Below are 8,686 nucleotides of genomic sequence, written 5' to 3' on the forward strand. Positions count from 1 at the left end.
ACTAACCCAAACCAAGACTTTACTAACCCTAACCCTGACCCTGACCCTAACCCTAACCCTAACCCTAACCCTGACCCTAACCCTTAACCAAACCATACTTAACCCTAACCCAAACCCTAAACCCTAACTAACCCTAACCCTGACCCTAACCCTAACCCTAACCCTAACTAACCCTAACCCTGACCCTAACCCTAACCCTAACTAACCCTAACCCTAACTAACCCTAACCCTAACCCTAACCCTGACCCTAACCCTGACCCTAACCCTTAACCAAACCATACTTAACCATAACCCTGACCCTAACCCTTAACCAAACCATACTTAACCCTAACCCTGACCCTAACCCTAACCCTTAACCAAACCATACTTAACCCTAACCCTGACCCTAACCCTAACCCTGACCCTAACCCTAACCCTAAACCCCTTTAACTAACCCTAACTCTAACCCAAACCCCTAAATTCCATGGTTAAAAAAAAAAAACGCTTGTGCAAAAAAACGCATACATAAGCATGCCAATGCGCACATATGCGCACCCATAGGCTATAATGGCCATTTTTAGCGCAAAACGTGCGCATATGTGCGCATGCGCTTTTTTGCAGGGCCAAAAAATGCAACATGCTGCGTCTGGAAAATACCAACGCATACCCCAAAAAAACGCAGCGCATGAAAATCGCATACATGCGCATGGCAGCGCGCAGGTATGCGCACCCATGTTAAATATAGGGGAAAAAACGCATGCGCAGGTTAGCGTTTTTTTCCAGCGCTAAAAAACGCAAATGTGAAACCAGCCTCACATGGCCTTATTGCTGAAATAAAAAATATAGCTCTGGAAAGAAGGGGAGCAAAAAACAGAAGCTCAAAAACAGAAAAACCCAAAGTGATGAAGGGGTTAAAGACCAAATTTTAGGTTTTCTGCTTTTATTTTTTCTTCCCCATTTTCCAAGAGCTGTAACTTTTTTTTATTTTTCCATTTAGATAGCCATGTGAGGGCTTTTTTGTGGGATGAGATGTAGTTTTGATTGACAACATTCACTTCTGCCATAATGTAGTTTTTGGGGTTTAATTTTTTTGCATTTATTGTGTGTTTCTTTTTAGATTTCATTTGTTAAAAAGATTATGCACATTTGTGTCACATTATATTCTGACGCCTGTACCTTTTTTTTTTTTTTTTTTGTGGGGGGGTGAACCTATTTATGGGCTTATTTTTTGCATGGAAAGCTCTTGTTTTTATAGAGAGTGTAGGTACTGTCCCAATTGGGTACATCTTGTCACGGTGGGACAGCTTTATGCTTTTTTTGATCAAAATCAGTGTTTACTAAGTACCCAATGTTAATTATTTAATGCACTTGCTTTTTTACTTATTTATTTTCATTGGGGTATATGCACACATTGTCTTTTCTTTGGTTTTGTTTGTTTCCATGGCCAGTGGGAACATGCTTTTACATTATGCATGTTATTCAAGTCATACTCCGGCTCAGTTTTCTGTTTTTCATTCAAAATAAAACAATAAAACAAAATCAAACATACACATATTTGGTATCGCTGTATTCAGAATCACCCAAAGTATTAATAGTAAAAAAAAAAATTAACCTGTTTGGTAAACAGCGTAGCAAGAACAAAAACTCAAAACACCAGAATTACGTTTTTTTTTACTCCGCGATATTGAATTAAAATTCAATAATGGCCGATCAAAATATTGTATCTGCACCAAAATGGTATCATTAAAAGAGCGCAAAAAGTAAGCCCTCACCCAACCCGAGATCATGAAAAATGGAGATTCTACAGGTATTGGAAAATGGCGCATTTTTTTTCACAAAGTTTGGAATTCTTTTTTCACCACTTAGATAAAAAAGAACCTAGACATGTTTTGTGTCCATGAACTCGTAATGTCCTGGAGAATCATAATTTCAGGTCAGTTTTAGCATTTAGTGAACCTAGTAAATTGGATTTTTTTTCCCGTTTTCTAGTACATGACATGGTAAAACCAATGGTGTTGTTCAAAAGTACAACTCGTCCCGCAAAAAATAAGCCCTTACACGGCCATATTGACGGAAAAATAAAAAGTTATGGCTCTGCTACCAATGCTGAGGATTGAGGGCCCTAAGTCATCAGTGTTGCCTCTATCTCCTACACCAGTTCCTGTACCCCCTTCCTCTTCCTCATTCTCTGTCTCCGAATTGTCAACTCAGAGCACGTCGTCCACATCAGTCGCCAACTTGAAGCACTGCATCACTGTCTCTGTAAAGAGGCAATGGGCTCTGCTGAAATTAATTTGTTTATATGACAAACCGCACACCGCCGTAGAGTTGTGGAAAGGTATAAGAGGCCAGACAGATCTATGGCTCTTGTTGCTGAACCTTCAACCAGGCATGGTCGTGTGTGATAATGGCTGTAACCTGGTGACAGCTCTGAAACTTGGCAAGCTTGCACACGTACCATGCCTGACCTATGTGCTCAACTTAGTGGTTCAGAGGTTTCTGAAAACCTACTCAGATTTGCATGAGCTACTTGTGAAGGTATGCCACGTATGCACCCATTTCAGCAAATCAGCTACAGCTGCCGCCTGTCTGGCAGTGCTGCAGCAGTGTTTGCAAGTGCCAGCTCACTGACTGGTGTGCGAAGTTACCACGCCCTGGAACTCCATTTTACACTTGTTGGCAAGGCTTTCTGAGCAGCAGATGACAATAGTTGAATACCAGCTACAACAATCTTGGCGGTATTTCGGTCAGCCTCCGCACATAACAACTGATGAGTGGGCATGGATGTCTGACATCTGTGAGGGTCTACAAAACTTTGAGGAATTACCCAAGATGGTGAGCAGTGATGATGCCATAATCAGTGTATCCAACACAGCTTCTTTGTATACTCAACAATTGCTGCTCACAATTAAAGAGGAAGCTTTCCATGTGGACCAGGTTGAGATGGGGGAAGAAAGTACACAGGGTGATACTACACAGCTCAGCCTCATCTCATCATCTCAGTGTGGATTGGGTGAGGAGGAGGTGGAACAGGAGATGGTTGCCTGTGCTATAAAGGGTACTACCCACTGTCATGCTCGCCATGTCTGTTATGTCCGCCATGTCTGTTTTACCTCATGACCCTGGAGCGGTGTGCACACGCATCTCATGTCTGCTATCCTGCTTGTTCCCTAGAGCAGTGTGCACACTCACCTCATGTCTGCTGAGCTGCAAGATGCCTGCGTTTCTGCTTTGCCTTCTGTGATCTTCTCGTCATGTCTGAAACCTTGATCATGTGATGTCGCCTAGGATCCTGCACTGTCTGGTTCTGCTATCATCTCGTCATGTCTGAAACTCTGATCATGTGACCTTTCCTAGGATCCTGCACTGTCTGGTTCTGCAATCATCTCGTCATGTCTGAAACTCTGATCATGTGTCCTTCCTAGGATCCTGCACTGTCTGGTTCGGTGATCATCTCGTCATGTCTGAAACCCTGAACATGTGACTGCGCTCTGTGATCCTGGAGCATCTGAACTAGGAAGTTCTCCCCTGGTCCTGACCAGGAAGAGGAGGTGCTGTGCCCTATATCAGACCACCCTTTCCTTTGCTCAGGGCCTGAGTATTGCGTTGTGTCCCTGCATGGCTGCTTAGTCTGTGGGGCGCTCCCTCTATTCTGTGCCCTTGCACTTTGCTCTGTCGTGCGTCTCTGCACACGCTCCGTGCTCGTACTCCATCTCTTGTCCCGTGCTTTGTCTTATGTTTGTCCGTTGTGCCATGTTAGTCCTTGTCCTGCTTGGACTTGTAGTCCTTCTGTTATTCTCTGCCTTGCCTGTTTTCGCTATGCCTTGTTCTGAACCTTGCCTTGCTCTGCCTTGTTCCTCCCTATGGTCTTAGTCTTTGCTTGCTCTGCCTCGCTCTCTCCTATGGTGCTCTGTAGTGCTCCCTGGCACACGCACCATTCCTCCTCTCTTTCCATTTGTGCTCTTTTCCATGTCTAGTCCCAAGGCTCTGCCTTGGCCCGGCTCTGGGCTTCAGTCTACGCTCCGCTGCTAGACTCTTTCCTATTATGCTCTCTTGCACGTTTCTAGGCTAGTCCCAAGGTTCTCCCTTGGCCCGGCTCTGGGCTTCGGCCTACGCTCCGATGCTAGCTCCGTTCTTGCTCTGACCTGATTCCGTGTTTCTGCCTATGCTTCCATCCCTGGTTCTGTACTCTGTCTAAGTTCTGCCTGGTTTCTTGTCTTGTCTTCCCTTGTTGCTTCGTATGCTCTTTGCATGTGCCTGGCCTTCCTAGCCTCCTGTTTGTGCCTCAGCCGTGCCCGCCCTAGCCGTGCCCGCCTGCTTGTGCCTCAGCCGTGCTCGTTGGTCAGTGACAGCTGTGTCGCCTGCCATGCCTCAGCCGGGTTCGCTGGAGTCTTGCCCGGCTGTCAGTGCCACAGCCCGATCAGCTAGCCAGTGCCCCAGCCGTGCCCTCTGTGCTCCCTTGCACTTCACGCTGTTTCCGCACTGTGCTCTGCGTGCTCTCTAAAGCACGCGCAGGCCCTCGCCTGCCCATGGCATACCTCCCCGTGCTTCTGTAAAAGTACGCGCAGGCTTTGCCATGTCCCCTGTCGTGCCCTCTTGCACGCACAGGCCCTAACCCTGTCCTGGAACCCTGACCCTGACGTGCCTCTCTGCACGCGCAGGACTCTGCCTCGCCTGACCCTGGCGTGCCCCTTTGCACGCGCAGGACTCTGTCTAGTATCTTGTGCCTTGGCGTGTCTCTACACATGCACTCTGTCTTACCTTGTGCTTTGGCGTGTCTCCAAGCACGCACCCTGCCTTGAACCCTGGCGTGTCTCCAAGCACGCACCCTGCCTTGAACCCTGGCGTGTCTCCAAGCACGCACCCTGCCTTGAACCCTGGCGTGTCTCCAAGCACGCACCCTGCCTTGAACCCTGGCGTGTCTCCAAGCACGCACCCTGCCTTGAACCCTGGCGTGTCTCCAAGCATGCACCCTGCCTTGAACCCTGGTGTGTCTCCAAGCACGCACCCTGCCTTGAACCCTGGCGTGGCTCCAAGCACGCACCCTGCCTTGAACCTTGGCTTGCCTGCCGGATTCCCGAAACCTGCCGACCGTTGCCAGAGGTCCGGAACCAGGTGACTGTGGCCTGATGTCCGGAGCTGATGTCCGCAGCCTGATGCCTGGACCCTGTCGGTCGTCAGTAGTCCGGAGTCCGATGCCATCGCACCCCGTCTTGGATCCTGGCGTGTCCTAGCATGCATCCCTTCTAGGAACTCTTGTGTGATCCCTATCACGTATCCTGTCCTGGACCCTGGTATGTTTTCGTGCACGTACTATGCCTGGAACATTTTGGGGTGCCCTTGCACACATCCTGCCGTGTTTCACTGTTTGTGCCCTGCACCTGATTCCCTGTTATGCCTTGCACCTGAATAAAGTGTGAATCCACGTTTGAGGAAGAAACTGTGTGACTTCGCTTTATGTTTGGTATCCTGTCCGTCCTGTTGTCAGACACTTAATAGTGTCTCCTTGAGCCGGCCGTCTGGTCCAGCTGCCGTGGTGGCTCACCCCCTTGGTCTTGCCCCTGACACTCCCTGTACAAGGGGTGGGTTCTCACTAGGTCAGCTCGCCCTAGGTGGGTGGGTGCCATGGCCCAGAGGGTCCACTCTAAAAAGGAAGATGGGCTCAGCAGGAGCTGAGTCCATCACAGAATACTCAGGCCATGGACTCCGCTGGTACCTCGGCCACCCGTCTGATGAAGAATCTGCCCTGTCTCCTGAACTCGCTTGAAAATGGCGGTACCCCGGCCACTCTTCTGATGTAAATCAGACCCGGCCCTTGACCTCTGAACTTGTTTGGAAATGATGGCAGCCAGAGTAAGAAGACTTGCTTGTCTACCCACAGTCCTCCCCACTGGATCCCCGTGTCTCGTCCACGGCTCCTGTGTCTTGACCGGTGCAGGTGTCCGTTTCAGATGTCGGATCAAAGTTGTTGGAGTGGTTTGTACTAACTCTGGATTCTGCTGAAGAATTTTTTTTTCTTCTTTCCAGCCCCGGTAAGAGAGGGCTTAAGGAGGGGGGTACTGTCATGTCTGTTATGTCCGCCATGTCTGTTTTACCTCATGACCCTGGAGCGGTGTGCACGCGCATCTCATGTCTGCTATCCTGCTTGTTCCCTAGAACAGTGCGCACACTCACTTCATGTCTGCTGAGCTGCAAGATGCCTGTGTTTCTCCTTTGCCTTCTGTGATCTTCTCGTCATGTCTGAAACCTTGATCATGTGATGTCTCCTAGGATCCCGCACTGTCTGGTTCTGCAATCATCTCGTCATGTCTGAAACTCTGATCATGTGACCTCTCCTTGGATCCTGCACTGTCTGGTTCTGCAATCATCTCGTTATGTCTGAAACTCTGATCATGTGACCTTTCCTAGGATCCTGCACTGTCTGGTTCTGCAATCATCTCGTCATGTCTGAAACTCTGATCATGTGTCCCTCCTAGGATCCTGCTGTCACGGTCACGTGTGTCTGGACGCAGCGAGTACCGCAAGGCGAACCCATATGACACACGTGACCCTGGATACAGCGCCTCCAGTGGGGCGAATTTAAATAAAAAAAGGGGGAACCAGGGTAACATTAACAATGGTGGGCCCTACGATAGGGAATAGGGCGTGGAGACCTCCTGAACTCCCCTGAGCCAGTGTCCCTGCACTCCTAACGTTCCCTATGCCAGTTCCGCACCGGGCGCCGCACGTACTTTAAAACCCTTGCTCGCCCTGACCCTAAACCCTCACTAGGGAATTGGTTGGTGCGGAAACTAAACCCACCACTGCACTAAACACACATGAGGAAAGACGACGATACAGGGGAAACACCACTTAGCTTTGCTCTGTTGCGTACGCTCCTAGCAACAGAACCCACCACCTGCGTGCATCTTCTCCTCCACCCGGATCCATCACAACAGGATCCTTCACTATAGTGCAGCCTTGGAGCAGAGTCCATCACCAATTGCAGCAGTCCAGTAACAGAGTCCCAAAGATGAGTCAGCCTCTGCCAAGAAGTCAAGCATGCTTGAGACCAGCCCTTCAACAACCAAGTCCAGCATGCTGAGTGCAACTCTCCATAGTCGCCATTCGACCAAGCCATGCAAGCACCTCCTGCTGACAATAAACTGTGACTCCACCACGCCATGCCAGCCCATCTTGCAGACCACATAGCTGCCACTCGTCCCCTCTGGCTGGGCCGTGCAGGACTCATGTTCAGCTCCATCTTCACCCAGGCTTGCTTTCAAAATGACACAATATCACCAGCAGTGATTAAACCCACCTGACACTCTTTTATAGAGCGTCACACCTGAATACTAATTACGTGCATATTAAACCTAAACCAACGTGCGATACCACTAACCACCACCGGGCAACTTAGAATGAAACACCACGTGTAGTAATTCTAATGGCCACCGGGGGCAATCACGTCACTTTGGCACCCAGCCAAAGGAAAAAAGTTCAACTTATCCATTTAAACTGTCAGATCCAAAACTGGATCATGACAGTACCCCCTCCTTAATGAGGGGCTTCAGGACCCTCAAGACCACTCCTCGTTAGGGAAACACCTACAGCAGGGACGCCCAGATCCTGAGTTCACCCCACCACTACCTGACACTTCAGGTTAATGACAAACACACCGCTAGCATTGGCAATGTACGCTCTGGAGGCACCACTCATCTCCACAGCGCCTACCTGGGGAATGAGTTTATGTATGTGTATGTTTGCTATGAGCCGATCAGACTCCACAACACACTCCCACAATATGTTTTTTGGTGGCCACCCATATATGCTCGTTCACACACAGGTCCGGACCCGAACGCCCACCGCCACACATTCGTTTGTCATATTTTGGTGAACTCATTCTGGACTCGACAACAGAGGCGTCCCCCTGCTGTCACCACACTCACACCCCCGCTATTCACCAAGGGACACCACCCTCCAACCCTTTCACCATTAGGTCTGTGCCTCCCAGGGTTGGTTAATGGCAATGGGTGAGATTTGTCCCTACTCCCCCGCAGCACACCTGCTGCTCGCACCTGGAGGAGAAGGGGACCGGAATATGGAGGAAATATACACTCGCTGGTCGCCTACCTCCAAATTACCAGGAGGGGGCGGCTTCATTGGTGGTATTGAAGATTTGGCGTAAACCCCGTGGACTATCACACCAGTCTGCTCACCACAGGGACGCACCCCTTTACCTCGGGGAATACCAGGCAGCTCCGTGGGAACCAACTCCTCCCACCTGCCTGGGTACCTCCACGTGCATGAGCAAGTCCCGCTCCCCAGCAGCGACTCTAGGGGGCTTCAATGCCAGAGCCGCAATTTTGATTTTCTGGTTGAGCCAGAGGAAAGGCCCCAGACCCTGATAATTGCTGCCGCAGCTGCTTCAACACCATGCAGCTCCTCACTCACCTCAGTGAAGCCCAGCAGCAATTGCTCACAGGTCTCCACATGGCCAAAGGCCCCAGACCCTGATAATTGCTCACAGATCTCCACATGGCCAAAGGCCCCAGACCCTGATAATTGCTCACAGGACTCCACATGGCCAAAAGCTCACCAGAAAAAAAAAAAAAGGTAAGGCTGGTGATAATGTCACGGTCACGTGTGTCTGGACGCAGCGAGTACCGCAAGGCGAACCCATATGACACACGTGACCCTGGATACAGCGCCTCCAGTGGGGCGAATT

This window comes from Dendrobates tinctorius, unplaced genomic scaffold (genome assembly GCF_039654945.1).
Source record: "Dendrobates tinctorius isolate UK_male_01 unplaced genomic scaffold, ASM3965494v1 ptg000069l, whole genome shotgun sequence".
NCBI lineage: Eukaryota > Metazoa > Chordata > Amphibia > Anura > Dendrobatidae > Dendrobates > Dendrobates tinctorius.